The sequence below is a fragment of the Cetorhinus maximus genome, chromosome 7, assembly GCF_964194155.1.
Source record: "Cetorhinus maximus chromosome 7, sCetMax3.hap1.1, whole genome shotgun sequence".
Taxonomy (NCBI): Eukaryota; Metazoa; Chordata; class Chondrichthyes; order Lamniformes; family Cetorhinidae; genus Cetorhinus; species Cetorhinus maximus.
The window spans coordinates 75,839,621-75,857,001 of NC_135885.1; the positions used below are offsets into that span (position 1 = coordinate 75,839,621).

The 17,381-nt window shown below is 39.0% G+C and overlaps 1 protein-coding gene across 1 annotated transcript in view; it reads left to right on the plus strand.

Moving 5' to 3' along the window:
• The window catches only part of tmem135 (transmembrane protein 135), a 480,064-nt gene that overhangs the window by 105,522 nt on the left and 357,161 nt on the right, over positions 1–17,381 (plus strand). The window lies entirely within an intron of this gene.

Below are 17,381 nucleotides of genomic sequence, written 5' to 3' on the forward strand. Positions count from 1 at the left end.
CACATCCAGGAATATTGGAGGATGGCCAGTACCCATGATTAAAGGATGTTCTAATTGAGGTGATTAAAATGATGAAAGGAGTTGATGGGGTAGATAGAGAGGAACTATTTCCTCTGGTGAGAGAGTCCAAAACAGGGATGATGTCACTTCCTCTCACAAAGGATAGTGTAAACCTAATGATCACAATTCAGTTACTCCTGTGTGCTTTAAATGTGTTTTAGAAACCCAATTACATTATTTTTGCAATACACATTTCTTCCATCTGTGACAAGAGTGACTTTAATTTTAACAAATTTAACGTAAACAAATTTAACTTGAAAATTAATTAATTTCCCTGTGGCTGCCAGCTCCAGAAATACCAACAATGGAAAGTTAAACAAATTACACCAACTTTCATGTTGTTGTCCTTTGACTCTGTAATATTGAAGTAAGTAGAAAAATCAGTCCTGGGTGGAAAAATTATCCAGCTAGATAACTCTGGCCTGAAATAAATTAGTCAGTGTTTTAATAAATAAATTAATTGCACCATGTTGAATCAAAACTGCTGTTGGGCATTGCTGGACTTTTGCAATATAGTATAATAACCAATCTCTTGTGTCATTGCACCCTGGTAGTAAAGACCAGTTTGAATGTTTCAGGTCAAGCAGGGTTACAGGGTTCGGGACAAGGGAGCTCATGGTGGGGCGAAGAGAGACGCAGATAAGATGGGGGAGGGAGAGGATACAAATATGTGGGGAGGTGCAATGGGAGAGGGGAGATGAGGAGGAAAGGGAGAGAGCATAACGTAAAGAAAGGGAAGGGGACAGAGACTAAGAGGTAAAGAAGTGGAACGTTGAATGGAGCAGGAAAACCATCTCAGTTGGTTGTGGGTGGGCAGGAGGCAGTATTGCTGGTGGAACTAAGTAAGTTTAGAGATGACAGTGGTGGATGCTGTCTCAGGATTCTAATTGCATTGTTATGCAATGGGATTCTATTGGATGTGTGTGAGGCAGAGAAACATAGAAAATAGAAGCAGGAGTAGGACATTTGGCTCTTTGAATCTGCTCCGCCATTCAATATGATCATGGCTGATCCACTATCTCAGCACCATACTCCTGCTCTCTCCCCATACCCCTTGATGTCTATTTCCTTCTTAAATATATTCAGTGACTTGGCCTCCATAGCCCTCTATGGTAGAGAATTTCACAGGTTCACCACCCTCTGATTGAAGAAGTTTCTCCTTATCTCAGTACTAAATGGCCTACCCCATACCCTGAGATTGTGACCCCTTGTTCTAGAGCCCCCTCAGCCAGAGGAAATATCGTCCCTGCATTCAGTCTGCCCAGCCTTGACAGAATTTTATACGTTTCAATGAGATCCCCTCTCATTCTGCTAAACTCCAGTGAATATAGGTCTAGTTGACCCAATCTCTCCTCATACGACAATCCTGCGATCTCAGGAGCTGGTCTGATGAACCTTTGCTGTATAGCAAGTATATCCTTTCTTAGGTAAGGAGACCAAAACTGCACACGCTACTCAGGTGTGGTCTCACCAAGGCCCTGTACAGCTGCAGTGAGACATCTTTGTTCCTGTACTCAAGTCCTCTTGCAATGAAGGTCAACATACCATTTGTCTTCTTAACTGCTTGCTGCACGTGCATGCTTGCTTTCAGTGATTGGTGTACAAGGACACCCAGGTCCTTTTGTACATCAACGTTTCTCAATCTATCACCATTTAAATAATACTCTGCCATTCTGTTTTCCCTACCAAAGTGGATAACTTCACACTCACCCACGTTATACTACGTTTGTCATGTATTTGCCCACTCACTCAACTTGTCTAAATCGCCTTGAAACCTCTTAACATTCTCACCACTCATATTCCCATCTAGTTTTGTGTCATCAGCAAACTTGGAAATATTACATTTGGTTCCCTCATCCAAATCATTGATATATATTATGAATAGCTGGGGCCCAAGCACTGATCCTTGCGATACCCCGTTAGTCACCACCTGTCATTCCGAAAAAGACCCATTTAGTCCCGCACTTTGTTTTCTGTCTGCTAACCAATTCTCAATCCATGCCAATATATTACCCCCAACCCCATGGGCTTTAATTTTGCACACTAACCTCTTATGTGGGACTTCATCAAAAGCTTTCTGAAAACCCAAATGCACCATATCCACTGGCTCTCCCTCGTCTATCAGCTTACAAAGGATGCTTTAAAAACAGCAAAGAATTCCTTAAAAGAGGACATTGAGGTGACTGGAAAATTGTGGATTGATGAATATTTTGTTTTGTTCTTAATATATCACATGATGTGATCATTATAGAGGTAACCTCATTACCTAGGTGGGTGGAAGAAAGAGGCAGGATTGGTGGTGGGGTGGAGGGCTGGCGAGGTGGTTGTGGTGGGGAGGTTGAGGTGAAAAGTTTCCATGAGGGGCCAGGGAAGCAGTCCTGCTCCTCATTGCCCACAGTGAGTGCTGAGAAAAGCTCTTACCTTTTGAAGGCAGCAGCTCGTGCCTCCCTTTCACTGCTGGTTTCTCGACTGCCAGGAAATCTGCGGAGTAACTTTACAATCTAAATCTAGTTGCCAATTGCACGGTGGGAGCCTGATATAAATATGTCAATGCAGTGCACCACCTTTCCATGAGCATGTATGCAACAGGTTGAGGATGTATTACAAGTTTTTTTTCCATTTTTAACATCTCTGACCCTTTTCCATCCCACAGGAGGTTAATATTGAGGTTAATGCTCCTGCGATGTTGCACATGGGGAATCGAAATAAAGGGCACTCTTCATTTTGAGATGAATTGCAGAGCAATTATTCTACCAAGGGTGTGGAGGCTGGGGAATAGAGAAGGTATGGAGTGGGTGGGATGGTTAGGAGGGGAGGCAGGGAGGGAGAAGGTAGCAGTGCATTGGAGACTCCCATAGAGATGGAGTAAGTGCTAATGACTGGTAAGTTCAGTTAGTGCTGGGGTGGAGAGGGTTGGGGCTGGGGCATTGCCTATCTCATGGATGGGGTGGGCAGGGGATGTTGGTAGGAGAAGCGAGTGGTAAGCTTAATCAAAGGAAGTTAATGTGAACCCAGCTTGGGGTGGGGACACTGGGTATCTGAGAAGGGTGGAGATGGAAGGTGTGCTGTGGAAGGGGAATTAAAATCAGTAACTGGAAGATCAACTAAGTTAGGTGGATCAATGCAATCTGCTTTGGGGAGGATATTTATTTGCATGGGAAATGCTGTCATGGGAAATTAAGGGCTGGAGGGATAGTCTGAGAGGGAGATAAATGTAGCCAATGGGAGAGTGGGGAGGTAATGGATTGGCAGCCAGCTTGTGGGTTGACACAGGGCTTTTTTGAGCAAAATGGATGGCGGGGAGGATAGGATAGAAACAAAGTGCAAGAACCTGCTGCCTCTGGTCCTTGGGAGCAAGAGAGGGGGAAGTAGATGGATAGTTATTGATGAAATGAATAATATCTGAAGTGAGAATGGTAGGTCACAGAACTTATGCTCACGTTCCAAAGGGTGTAAGGTAGATGTAGCAATTGGAATGAAGGATAAGTAGGAGGGAGTAGTATTATTAAGGAAATGAGGTAACAGATAAATGTAATAAAAAGTGAAGAGGGAGGCTGGGGGGCTTGGCAGAACATGAGTATTAGGGATAGTGAATTAAAAGGAACGGCTGAGGGATGTTGACGACATTTTCCACAAAATCCCCATCTATGATCTCAGACAGGTTATATTATGTCTTTCCTCTTGGTAGATGCTGACTAACTTGCTGTGTATTTCTAGCATTTCTGCATTTATTTTGGAATTCAAGCATTTCTAAATTTTCCTTTTAATATCGTTGCTGATAGTTTGTTCAAGAAATGCAACCTTGTTGCAACTAATATTTTTATGTTAGGTCATTTAAATACTTTAAAGCCATGTTTTGAAAACAGTGGGGTGTCACAGAAGATTGATAACATGATTTGAATTTAGATTGAAGATTTCCAATAAGATAAAAGTAATCCATGATCATAACCCAATACTAAACTAATGGGGAAATGAAGAAAAACAGTGGTTCAGGTGCTTTGTTTTGGACTCTTTATATGGTTTATCATTTAATATGTAATTAAATGACTGGCTGTTGAGGAAACGGCTGTTTGATTAAACTATTGCAAGGTATCTGGGAGTCCACTACCTAACATACAGAAAGCAATGTGGATATTACAATATTGTACAGTTCTTTGTAGAGAATTGTATTTTTTACATACAAATTACATGACTAGTAGTGAGTAACCAGATAATTTAGCTGAGTAAGTTTGATTCCTTTCTTGTGAGCAATGGAAATGTAAGATTGAATTAATGTTTTGCTTTGAAGCTTATTTAAATTTCTGTTGGTGAATGTGCAATGGACAAAAATAATTAGTCCTGCAGGTAAACAGCATCATGTGACCAGTGGGATGGTATTGAGTGCCTTTTGACAGTGGAGTGGCAGGGACTACCTTATACCATATATTTTATTCTTCCAGTGTTTTTTTTCATTGCCGATTTTCTGTTCTCCTCACTGGAAGGCTTTGACCCTTTGGGAATATAATTTCATAGGTACCAGACAGTCTTCAAGTCCTGTGCAAATGGACGTTATTGATACGTGACGGTGAATACTGGCAGGACATTTGACTGTGGGGAAATAAGAGCTGAAACTAGTATAAAAACAGAAAGTGCTGGAAATACTCAGCAGGTCTGGCAGCAACTGTGGAGAGAGAAACACAGTTACCTTTGAGTCAAATATGACTCTTCTTCATAACTGAAGGAGAGTAGAGCTAAAACTAATCCCAACTCAAACTAGTGTCTGCATATGGGCTTTTCAAATGCATCATGAGTTAATGATCAAGCAGAGTCTTGCATGATTGTTCTCTCTCTAACCAAATGATGCTGAGCCCCATTTTCTAACTCAGCATAGACTAAGGTCATAGGTTTATCAGCTAATCGTTGAATAAATTTACTGAACTAACAGACAGGATGATTTCTTTATTCTTAACATAAGACCTGGTCCTGAGTAGACTTGTAAATTTGTTTTTTCATATTTTTTACATCAATATTGAGAGTGAAAACAAAGTGAACTTAATGTTGTTTTCACTAACTTTGTGAAAACATTGGCTCAAAGCACCAGGATAAATTAAAGAAAATAAGCAAACTTATTTTGAACATGATTCAAGACCATGTCATTTTTCAGTACTACTAACTCCATGTAAATTGATTAATGGCCCAAAAGATTCCTGTAACTGGACGGTGAACAGGGGGGAGGTGGTGACATTGTGGTATTGTCACTGGACTAGTATTCCAGTGACTCCGGGTAATGCTGCGTGGGCCCAGGTTTGAATCCCACTATGGCAGATGGTGAAAGTTGAATTCAATTAGAATCTGAAAATAAAAGTTTGATGTCCACAAAACCCTTGCTGATTGTTGTGAAAGCAATAATGCTTTTAGGGAAGGAAATCTGCTGCCCTTACACCTGACTTCAGACCCTCTGGGGCAATTAGGGATAGGCAATAAATGGTGGCCTAGTCATTGACACCCTCATCCCATGAATGTATAAATAAATTAAAAAAGCCCTACTACTAATTAGACCTAGCCTTACTTGTTTCATCTCATGATATTTTGTCCTTCAAGTTGCTTGAAAATAGCATGGACTCTTTAGAGTAATCACAATAAGTAACTGTGTATCACAGTAGATTTGGCATAATTCTTTGAGGGAGAAACAGAGTTAATGTTTGGGGTTGATGACAAAATATTAACTGTGTTTTGCTCACTACAGATGCTGCCAGACCTGCTGAGTATTACCAGCATAGTCTGTTTTAATTTCAGATTTCCAACATTCACAGCATCTTGCTTCTGTAGCTGTATATCTCTTTAGCCAAGGGTACTGTGAAAGTAACAGCACAAGGAAGTGTAATTTAGAATAATGAATTCAGTGTCAAATTAGCTGCAGAAAGTGACATAAAAGGGAAAAAAGATTGGATTAAGAGAGGCAACAAAAAGAGAGAAAAAGCAAATCACTTAATTTAATTTAAAAAACACCATCAATAGCTCAAGCCTTGAAGGAACCTATAATAATTAATTTTCAGTGCCAAAGAGGTTGACTGGCAGTAATTAACACTTCACACCTTTTTGAGAGGCACTTAAGACTTGAAATAACTTTCTTAGCTTTCTGTGATGAAGTTACTTCATATCTACAGTGTACATACTGGAACTTCACCTAGCTCAATGCATTTCAATGGGAAGCCAGACAGTGAGATGCCATTTTTGCAAAGCTAACAGTGGAGCAGCGCAACTCAGCCAGCAACTTTTGGATATGCATTTTTAACCATGTGTTTAATTGTGCCTCTGTCCTTTGCCTGAAGTTGCTGTGGCGTTTGCACTTAAATATTGGTGACCACTATTAGCCTCATTTATTTTGACAGCAATTTTTGAGCCGGTATCTTTTCAGATACAAAACTTGGTACTTAGACATTGGTATTTGGACATTGAAGTAATGAGATGTTGAAATGCTAAGAATTATGTTTTTTTACCCTGACCCCAGTGCCATGCATTTGGAATCATTTAGTTGAGACACTTGCTTATATTTGATCTATGATGTGAATTTGCCTGCTTCAGTACTGTTTTAGACTTTAACTCTAAGGCCTGGCTGTGTTTCCTTTGAGGCTAATGAGCCTTCTCTTTTTAAATTTTGGTGTGATAAATTTATGTTATGCCGAGGATTAGCCAGGTTCCATGTAATTTATTCCAGAGATCAGTATGTACTTGTGTAAGGCATATTTTACCCTTAGTCGTTGCCCCAAAACACCATCCCCCACCTGTCTCTGTGCTGCCACCATCCCATTTGTTAAGGTTTCTATTCTTTCTCCATAAACCAGAAAGGTGTAGTGGGTTAGAAGACAGAATTTACCTCAGTTGCCATTCACATTGCTCTGACATTGGTCGGTTACAAAGCTTAGGGGCAGAACATTTCCTGCCAGCCTGGACTCTTATGACAGGTTCTTTATTGCAGAAATTGAATAATTGGTTGTTGTGAAATGATGTGTGCAGCAGCTAGGCCGAAGACAGTGAAAACCAGCTAGTAAGGGCAGCTAGCTCAAGCCTGTTCGCCCTACTCCTTGAACTATGAACAAATAGGAAATTAAAAATACATATATGTTTGAAGATTATAAAATAGTGCGACCCTGCTGATGAAAATCCTTTGCTTTCTGTACTGAACATTGCAGAACTTCATCTGTTGTCGAGAAATCTAGCTGTAACATTTGGGTTTTTGTTGCATTGTGATGTCTTTATGATGGAAAGGTTAAGTTTTAAAAAAATCCCACATGGGACACATTTGAAGTAATTTATTACAACTATATTTTATAATCCAGGACTTGAGATGAAATAGTTTATTTTTATGACATTCCTTGCTTATATCTTGTAGTCATTGAAGAAATTTTCTTTCAATGATAGGAAAGAAAGTTTCTCTAGTCTTGGAATTATGCTTAGGGATGTTCGTCTATCAATTTAATTAATGTAATTAATTTATTTCATACATGTCAAACATTGTGTGCTAGTATTTCCACATTGCTACTGCAACAGAGTAAAGTTATAAAGGTGTGTTACTTTTGTTCAATAAATGCTGGATGCACAATTTGTCCTGTCACACCTTCAACAGTATATTTGCAAGAATTGTATATCTTTAGGGGCACCATAACAGTGCTGATTTGAACTCTAACCATTTTTAAAAAAGTGTTACTAACATTTATGCTCACAAACAAAATTTCTCAGCCCAGTTTTTGAACAATGTGCCACTTTGTGGATAAATCCAGTTAGTGACATTAATTATTGTTACTGACAGATTGCCGTCATTGCTTGTTTACATTGCATTCAGGAAAGGTGCTACCTTATAGCTGTGTTGTAGAACTTAGCAGAATATTTTGCCTCTGCTTAAAAATAAAACTGTTATTTTCCAAATTTCTGTGAAAAATGTACAGCTATGGTGTATCATTTGATTGTAGTTATGTCATTTTGCCTCAAATCTACTGGAGGACAAAGAATTAGACCTTTTAGTTCAAAAAAGAGAATTGAAGTTGTGTAAGCAGTTTTTCCTATGTATAGGATACATTGCAATTAATTTCTTTTATAAGCAGTCTTTTGAATTTTAATAAAAAATGTTTTTCTCTTTCTAAGAATTAAAACCAAACTACCCATTGGTAGTTAAATTTGAGTTATTGTAGGAACTTAACAGTCTGGGATTTGCAATCAGTGGCGAAGAAATGGCACTAATTGTTCACCTCACTGACAGCTGCCAACAAACTTTTTATTGTTGAAATGAGATGTGTTGCTGAAGCTTTATGTCTTGCATTCATCAGGACAAACACAAGAATGTCAAATTTCAAACAATCAGAACACTTTATATTACAGGAGAAAAGGAGTGATGATTGATCGGCAAGATGACTCTGAGTGGCTGAGGAGTTGCCATGGAGAAAGCAATGGGGAAACAATAGGCTTCCAATGCTTCTGGATAGTTAAAAAAAGACGCAAGGCCTGAACATAATATTTTTGTTTGCAGTGAACATGTCTCTGTGCAATGCGATTCCGCGATTAGATAATGCTTGCTGAACAATCCTGATTGTGTTCATAGCTACACTAACAACCAATTTAACAACCAGTAAAGCACACAATGTGGTTTGTTTATGCTTGCTAGAAGCAACATATGTTCATACACAAGGACCCACTCTCTGCAAACAAAAGGAAAATTTTTAAACTTTGCACCTTTTTTGAATTACCTGGAAACATGGGGAGCCTATGGTTTCCTTTTGTTTTCTCCATGGCAACATCTTGGCCAGTCAGATTTGCCAAATAATCAGCATCCCTTTTCTCATGTAGAATAAGTTATTGTGATTGTTTGAAATTTAGCATTTGTGTGTTTGTCCTGATGTATGCAAGATGAAAAGCTTCAGCAACATGTCTCCTTTTTTCAGAAACAAACTTTTTTGTGCGGTTGTGGACAGAGGCTTGCTGTCATTAGGTGCCTGATCCAGTGTGATGCCCTCTGCAGGGCATCTGTGGCATCAATGAGCATGGCAAGAAACAGAGAGGCACTTCAGCCAATCGGATTGAAGAACCCTCACTGAGACATGCAGAATCTAAATCAGGAAATATAAAACAAGAACTATTAATTAGATTTAAATTACTTACCATAAATGAAATGAAGATTGGAAGAGCCAGATGAAAGTGTAAGAGAGAAATACAAGACAATTACAAAAAGCAAAAAAAGTTACTTTAAATTTCTTAAAAATCGCCAACACTAATTAGGTTCTGAAGGAATGAGACCCCATAATTATAAAATTCAGATTTCAGGACAGGGAGGTTTTTTGGCAGGAATTGTTGCTTATCACATTGTTAAAAATTCACTTACCCCTTACTACACAGCTTTTACATTTTCAGGCATGTTTCTGGGTAATTAGTGGATAAGTATCACAATTTCATGTCATTATATTGAATTCAGTGCCATATCTATTGACGAGGATAGTGCACCCTATGGAGGAGTATCCCTGGCAGCAACTTACAGATTTCCACATTTAATTGAACATATGCAGATGCCAAAAATTTCTGTTTCATTTACTCAGTTATAACTGTGAGGGCTGTTGGCCTCGGCATTACTATCTATGCCACTAGAGATATTCTGCTTTTAAAAACGAATTGCAATATAGTTTTAATGCCATTATTAGCTGTAAATACTCTGAAATACATTTTAATAGCATTTGGATGTGGCACCACACAAAAATTAAGCAAAAAAAATTTGTCAAAGCTAGATCGAAAAATGCTGTTTGACAATACACTGTTGTATAATAATCTTTCTGATTGTAATTTGCATATTAAAATAACATTCCTTTTTGCTTGCCTCAGGACTGTAGAGTTAAAAAAAAATCACATTAATTGGATTAGAAAGCAGTGAAGAATCCCACTAAATTATGTACAAATGTGAAAGTAAATCGGTGGTGTTTGCAAAATTTGTAACTAATTATGTTATCATTTTGTGTGAGAACCTCTTGGATAGGATTGTAATAGGGAAGCATTAATTTGCTAAATTTATTGATTTTTAAAAAATATTTCACTGTTTTGCATAGAGGCTCTGTCATTTACATTTTTAGCAGAGTCAGTTTTGAATTCTACTTGAAAAACTTGGGACTGCATTTAAAGTACACATATTAGAAAATAAGAGTACTCAGCTTGAAGAACTTCAGTGTCATGTGATAGCAATTGGGTTACACCAATCTATAGAGTCTGCCATAAGATTGTATTTGAATTAATGATTTGTGGTGCAGCTTAACGAAAGAGTCTGCCATGTAATCAGTCAACCTAGTAGAAGTTCCATGCCATCGAGAAACAGGTTTCTATTTTTATACCTGCAACAGTATGTAATTATACTAGTCTGTTCTCAATCTTGGTGTCACATTTGATCCTGAAATGAGCTTTGACCTCATATTCATACCATCACTAAGATGGCCCTTGTCACAGCTGATTTGCTGTGAAATACTCATCCACGCCTTTGTCACCTCAAGATGCGACTATTCCAACGCATTCCTGGCTGGTCCCTCACATTCTACCCTCTGTAATCTTGAGGTTATCTAAAACTCACAGCAAGTCCTGTTTCCCATCACCCCTTTGATCTCTGACCTACATTGGCTCCTGGTCAAGCAATATCTTAATTTTACAATTCTAATTCTTGCTTTCATCTCTCCATATCCTCGCCCTCTCTTTGTCTGTAATCTTCCCCAACCCCACAACCCTCTGAGATATCTGCACCCCTCTAATTCTTGCCTCTTGTGAATCCTGATTTTAGCGTGGGCATGGGTTCAGTTGTCTAGGCCCCAAGCATTGGAATACCTTCTCCTGAACTTCTCGACCTCCTTTACGGCACTCTTTAAAACCTGCCTCTTTGACCAAGTTTTTGGTCATCTGTCCTAATTCTCCTTATGTAACTTGCTGTCATACTTTGTCTTATAATGCTCCAATGAAGACCTTGGGACATTTCATTACGCTGAATGTGCTATATAAATACAAATAGTAGTTTTTGTTGGTCAATGTAGTGCTTTCACAATAGTCCCGTCCACCTTTCCAGAACCATTCAAAATATTACCTCTTATTCCCAAGAAAGAAAGATAACTCGTTTCTCCTTCTAAGGTTCAAAAGCATGTTGATTATATAATATTTTGCCCAAATTTTGATAGTGTTACAGACAGGGTGAGAAAGAACTACTAAATTCCCTGTGTGCTTCCCTACTGTCCATAATCAGTGAGCTTTGAAAGGAATATGTGTGTGTTTTTTAATCCTGGAGTGTGTGGACAGTTTGAATAACCAGCAGCAAGCTTCTCGTGGGTTTAAATGACGTTCATTGTTTATTAATGCGCTAACCCCAAAATCTAACGCTACGGCATTTACTCTCACAGTCACATGTACAAACATACACACTCAAGGAAAGTACAGTTAAAGAGAATAGTGCACTTTTACAAGTTATTAAAAAAGGAATAGTTCATAATTCACATTGCCTTATTCTGGAAAACGTGCATTGCAGGAGTGATGGAGAAGATGTCTTCACTCTGAAGTTCAGTTTAAGTAGGTTCAGCAGCCAGAGTCATGTGCTGAAGAGGATTTCAGGATTCTTTCAAAGAGATGGACTTTCTGGAGGTTGTGAAGTTAGTTGCTTGTAGTCTTGTTACTAGGAGGTCGGTTGGCAGTATTGGTGGACCCAGAGAGGAACAGGTTTGGAGACCTTACAATATTACAATCTCCAGTTCTTAAGGCATATTTGTTACTGCCTTTTCTGTTGCTGCTGTGTCCTGCACAAAGCATTTAAGGATTAAAAGGGGGACCTACTTGGCTGCCCTACCATATGGTTTCTCACAGTTCCTTTTACCACATATGCTCTTGGCTTTAGGTTGATAAGCCACAACCTGGTTTATTATTTGAAGACATTTATTCTGAGGGAGTGTTGAAACAATCACTGTCTATTTGTTTCAGAAAGACCTATTCAACTCAGGAATGTCTTTTGGATAGTCTCAGGATATGGGCAGTTAACACCTATTAGTCTGGAATGTATCCTTTTGTCCTTGCAAGATAGTGTGGCAACTTTTGAATTCACAGGCAGATCCGATGACCTTCAGCAGCCATGTTTTGCAGCACATATTGTCCATTTTAAAAGAAAAGTCAGATCCAAAAGATTCCACACTGGATAAAATTAATATTTTCAAAGTTATGAATATAGCATGCCATTACTGGGTGTGACAAGAGCTAAATTTGGATTATTGTAATAACCTAGTTGATTTTAAACTAGATGAATGACCAACTAGGATATTGAAAACATGCAATTTATGGAAACTACCATCAAGGTGTTTATGCAAGAAAAATATATATTTTGGTGGGAAAAGAAAGCAAATCTAAAATGTGACACAGACCTCTATAATCAAAAACTTTAAAAAAAAATCTTCCCTTTATTGCCTAATGGCAGGAATTTCTAGTGTACTTTATACTAGCACTAGTAAGTCCGGCTGTACCTTGACCAAATAGCCATTATTATTGTGAGAACCTTGAAAATGAGCATGAGCAGACTGTTCAAATACAGAGCCAATACGCAAAATTACAATGTTGTATAGATGTTTATAACATGTAATTTCCAGTAGGGGGCACTGTCTAGGAGTTACAACCCTAACTATTTTACCTTCATGACAACTATAATATTTATACCACTGCCTCGACTGAGATGAGCTAACTTAAAATAAGATTCAATTCGGGGGCATTCTTGAGATATATCAAGGTAATGTGAGGAGTTTTATCATCAAAGCTTTCAGAAAGTTTTGTGTTCTATTTAAAGTTCTTATGGGAATGAATCATGGAGCAGAGGTTTACTTTCACTGTGCTTCATGGGAAGAGCTCCTTATCTCAGCCACACTCATTGGATGGTGCTAACCAGAAGGCAGAAGTAAAGGAGAAAAGGAATTCCTGATTTCATTGGCAAAAGGTTGAATTAAAAATTGTCAGGCCATTTTTAAGCTGAATATTGCAGTTCCCTATGTAGTCCTGATAATACTGTATTCACATTCAGAATCAGCATATTTATAGCATAGTTTATCATAGTGTAAGGCTCAAGGCAAAATTTTTTATGCATATTGTTAGGATCCCCTAAACTAAGATAATTAAATTTATCAAATGACCCCCAAAGAAGAAATTGCCAACAAGATTCCATTTTTTGTAGCTTTACTTTAACATGAATCAGAACCAATGCAAATTAAACGCGAATTAACATGCAGTTGATACTTCAAATAAAAAGGTAAATTTCACTTTAAGTAGTTGATACAACAAAGAAACGTCTTACAGAACCACAAGCACCCACATCACTCCCCAGACAAATGTTGCACTGTGTAGCTACACAGTTCTACAATGTGCTGTTTTTTATTTATGCAGGGTAGGACAGAAGTCCTATCCGACAACGGCTTTCACCTTCGAGTTTCATGGGTGCGATTATCATCAATAAGGCACGCTTCTATGAACCCTCTCTCCCTCGGGTCATGACAATCCGGTTAGTGTGGCTTTCAGAATTCCTTTTCAATTGACCAACCAATAACACCCCGGTTAATTCATTGGCCACTTCTGGGAACCCAGCCAGCCCTTTAGCTCTCTGAAATTTTCACACAACTTTCCAGATTTTAGACCATCTTAGCCAGCTTGCACAGTACCTCCAAGAACTCCTGGTTTCTTTCCTGCCAAACAGAAAAATTGAGCTCTTGCTGAGAGTAATTTGCATCTTCTCCTGACAAGAATTCTCTCTGTTCCTATTTTTGCCTCTGTCTGCTTTCTCTTTGTGTCTGTATTTGTGTGCTGATCGTCTACACCCTCCAGTTCCTCAGCTTGTAGCTCTCCTTTGTGCCTGCAGCCACACGACTTCTGGTCTTAACTTCCTTCCTGTTGGCACTGCTTCCAGGTCAAGGCACTTCAGGTCACACGGGCAAGTATTTCTTATTATCCAAGAAAATTACAGGTGATCCCTTTACAATTGATGCAAATTCTTAAAAGTCCTTTTGAAACATTTTTGAAAACAATTACAAATTCCTTGGCTATTTCAAAGAAATTACACATTTCCTTTACTGTACTGCTTCCAGTCAAAGGTCGTCACAATATCCTGAGGCACTGGATACAATTCGATGAATTAATAATGTTAACATTTTAAGTAGTTTCTCAGAACAAAAATCTGTTTCATTTGTGCTGAAAATTTACATCTTGATGATTTGCATACTAAAGGCCAATATTGGAAAGAAGCTACTGTATTTTTAAGAAGTCATCGGTTTCATGAAATTTTAGAGAGGCCAAGTTGAAGGCCAAAATGCATGGAAGATCCACAGTCACTGCCTCTTGCGTTCCTCCTAAAAGTTCCTTTTTAGGTTACAGAAATAAATCTGAACTGGTGAAGTCACCAGGCCGTAACTTTCAGCTAAACTAGGGTTGGTAACTTGTCTTTCACATTTCTCATGTTTTATATCCTTTTTGTTCCACTAACAGTCAATTAAAATATATGGATGTATGTATTTTGCAGCTGCACCCCCACCAAGGAATAATATGCTAAAAACACTTAATACTTATGGGGTACATTTTTCTCACCAGACCATGTTCCTTTAAATGACCCTAGATTCTGTTCAAGCATCTTTCATTCTTATTGCTCTCTTGGTGATTACCTTTGAAAGACCTGTTGTTTTCCTTTTAGCACCAACCCTGAGGATGCTTTGTATAGGCTCAGGAGACAGTTTCTCTGCCAGCACTGCTGCAATGGCTGAGTTGTATTCCGGTAGTAATCAGTCTCCCTAAGATTTTGCCCCATTTCTGCAGTCAGTTTTCCTCTGCACATCTGTGATGAACTAGGCCTGGAGCATGTCAGCTATTTGAGCCATAGAACAATGAACAATTAGGAACTGAGCAGCTTGGTGTCAATTTACAGTTCAGTGGTGGTTGTTGCTTGAGCTCAATGTGCTGTGCACCTATTTAACTCTGTTCTATTTGGTGACAAAAATATTCAAATACGATAAAACCGCCAATACTTAGCATGGGTCAGCCAACTAATGATTGCATTTCACTTTGTTACTTGGGCAGCAAGGTGTGCACATACACATCAAGATATTGTAATGACGCTGAAATGTAATTTACATTATGATTAGTCGAGTAAAGTAGTTGGAATCAGAAACCGCAAATGTAGTGGTTAGATCATTTCAATCAGTTTTTACCTATTTTCTGCCAATAAATTCTCATATTTTGTTTCTGATAGTGAATTGGTTAAACAGAAATCACTTTTCACCTGAATTTACAGGAAAGTACCTTCAAATTTCCCATTATTTTCTTACCAAAAATCAGGTCTGAAGATGCAAACACATCACATATAATATCTTGAATGAGCAATGCAACTCTGGATCCAAGTTTTGTTGTGAAAAGAAAATAAAGCTGTGCAATTTGGATTTGTTTCTTGTAAGGTAGTGACTGTGTTGTAGATTAGCAACTTATGAGTAACCTGAGTGTCAAAATATTTTACATTATGGTATTGAGTAACCTTTTAATATGCCATCCTATTCTCTTTCTTTGGCAACAATTTATTGTACTCCATCCAGTAGAACTTGACTGTCATGTATTCTGTTACTTCCCAAAACACTTTCTGGCCAACTTTGTCAGGTATTCTGTTGCCTTTTTACTCAAAATAAACATTCATTTTTTTTCCCAGATCAAATGTGTGTAACCCATAGGCCTCTCTGTTTCAAAAGGGGGAGACAGTGGTGTAGTGGTAATGACACTGGACTAGTAATCTAGAGGCCCAGGCTATTGCTCTGGGGGCATGGATTCAAATTCTACCATAGCAGCTTGTGGGATTTAAGTTCAATTAATAAATCTGAAATTGAAAGCCAGTCTCAGTAATGGTGACCACGAAACTATCATCGATTGTTTGATAAAAACCCATCTGGTTCACTAATGCCCTTTAGGGAAGGAAATCTGCCATCTTTACCTGGTCTGGCCTACATGTGACTCCAGATCCACAGCAATGTGGTTGACTCTTTATTAACTGTCCTCTGGAATGGCCTAGCAAGCCACTCAGTTCAAGGGCAGTTAAGGAAGGGCAACAAAAGCTGGCCTTACCAGTGACATCCACATCCCATAAAAGAATAAAGAAAAAAAATTATTTCTGCCAAGATTCATGTAGCACAAACCAAATGCTCCGTCCATGCATCATTACGCTAGACGCTTAGAGGGACTTCAATCAATGTATTCCATTTAATTCACCGTATACTATATTTGGCATTGATCCCCAGTACCTTTTTAGACAAAAGGAAAAGAATGATGTAATTTTAGTTCTGTGCATATTATTTATAAATTGTGAACTAGGTTGGGTGATACAGCTTCTGAATTCTGTCTGTATATGCTGAAACTTCTTAAAAACAGTAGAACTTGATAACTTAGTGTATACAGAGCCACCACAATAACATGACCACAACAAATCTGAGGTTTACGCAAAACAGTAGGCAATAACAGATGATGACTGCTTACTGTATCCATTTTACTGAGTGAACCAAAATGTTTCCTTCACAAAAACAGAAAATGCTGGAAAAACTCAGCAGGCCCAACAGCATCTGTGGAGACAAAAAAAGAGAGTTAATGCTTCAAGTCCTGGAACATTGCAGCAAGCCAAGGATGGTCATGTTGGCATGAGAGCAGGATGGTATGTTGAAATGGCAAGCGTCAGGAAGGTCTTGGTCATGCCTGCGGACTGAGCGAAGGTGTTCCGCAAAGCAGTCACCTAGACTGCATTTAGTCTCCCCAATGTAGAGAAGTCCGCATTAGGAGCAGCGAATGCTGCAGACCGAATTGAAGGAGGTGCAAGTGAAGTGCTGCTTCACCTGAAAGGAGTGTTTGAGCCCTTAGATGGCGAGGAGGTAAAGGGGCAGATGTTGCACCTTCTGCGATTGCGTGGGAAGGGGATGAAATGTTGGGGTGATGGAGGAGTGGACCAGGAATGGTCCTGACAGAATGCTGACAAGGGAAGATGTGTTTGGTGGTGACATCATGCAGGAGTTGGCGAAAATGGTGGAGGATGGATCCCTTGAATGCCGGGGCTGGTGGGGTGACAAGGGGGACCCTATCATGGTTCTGGGAGGGAGGGGAAGGTGTGAGGGCAAAGGCGCGGGAGATGGGTCGGACACGGTTGAGGGCCTTGTCAACCACAGTGGGTGGGAACCCTCGGTTAAGGAAGAAGGAAGACATGTCAGAAGTGCTGTGACTTAGATGAGGGAAGCGAAGGCATGGCAGCTAAATTTGCAGATGACTCAAAGATAGGTCGCAAAGTATGTTGTGAATCA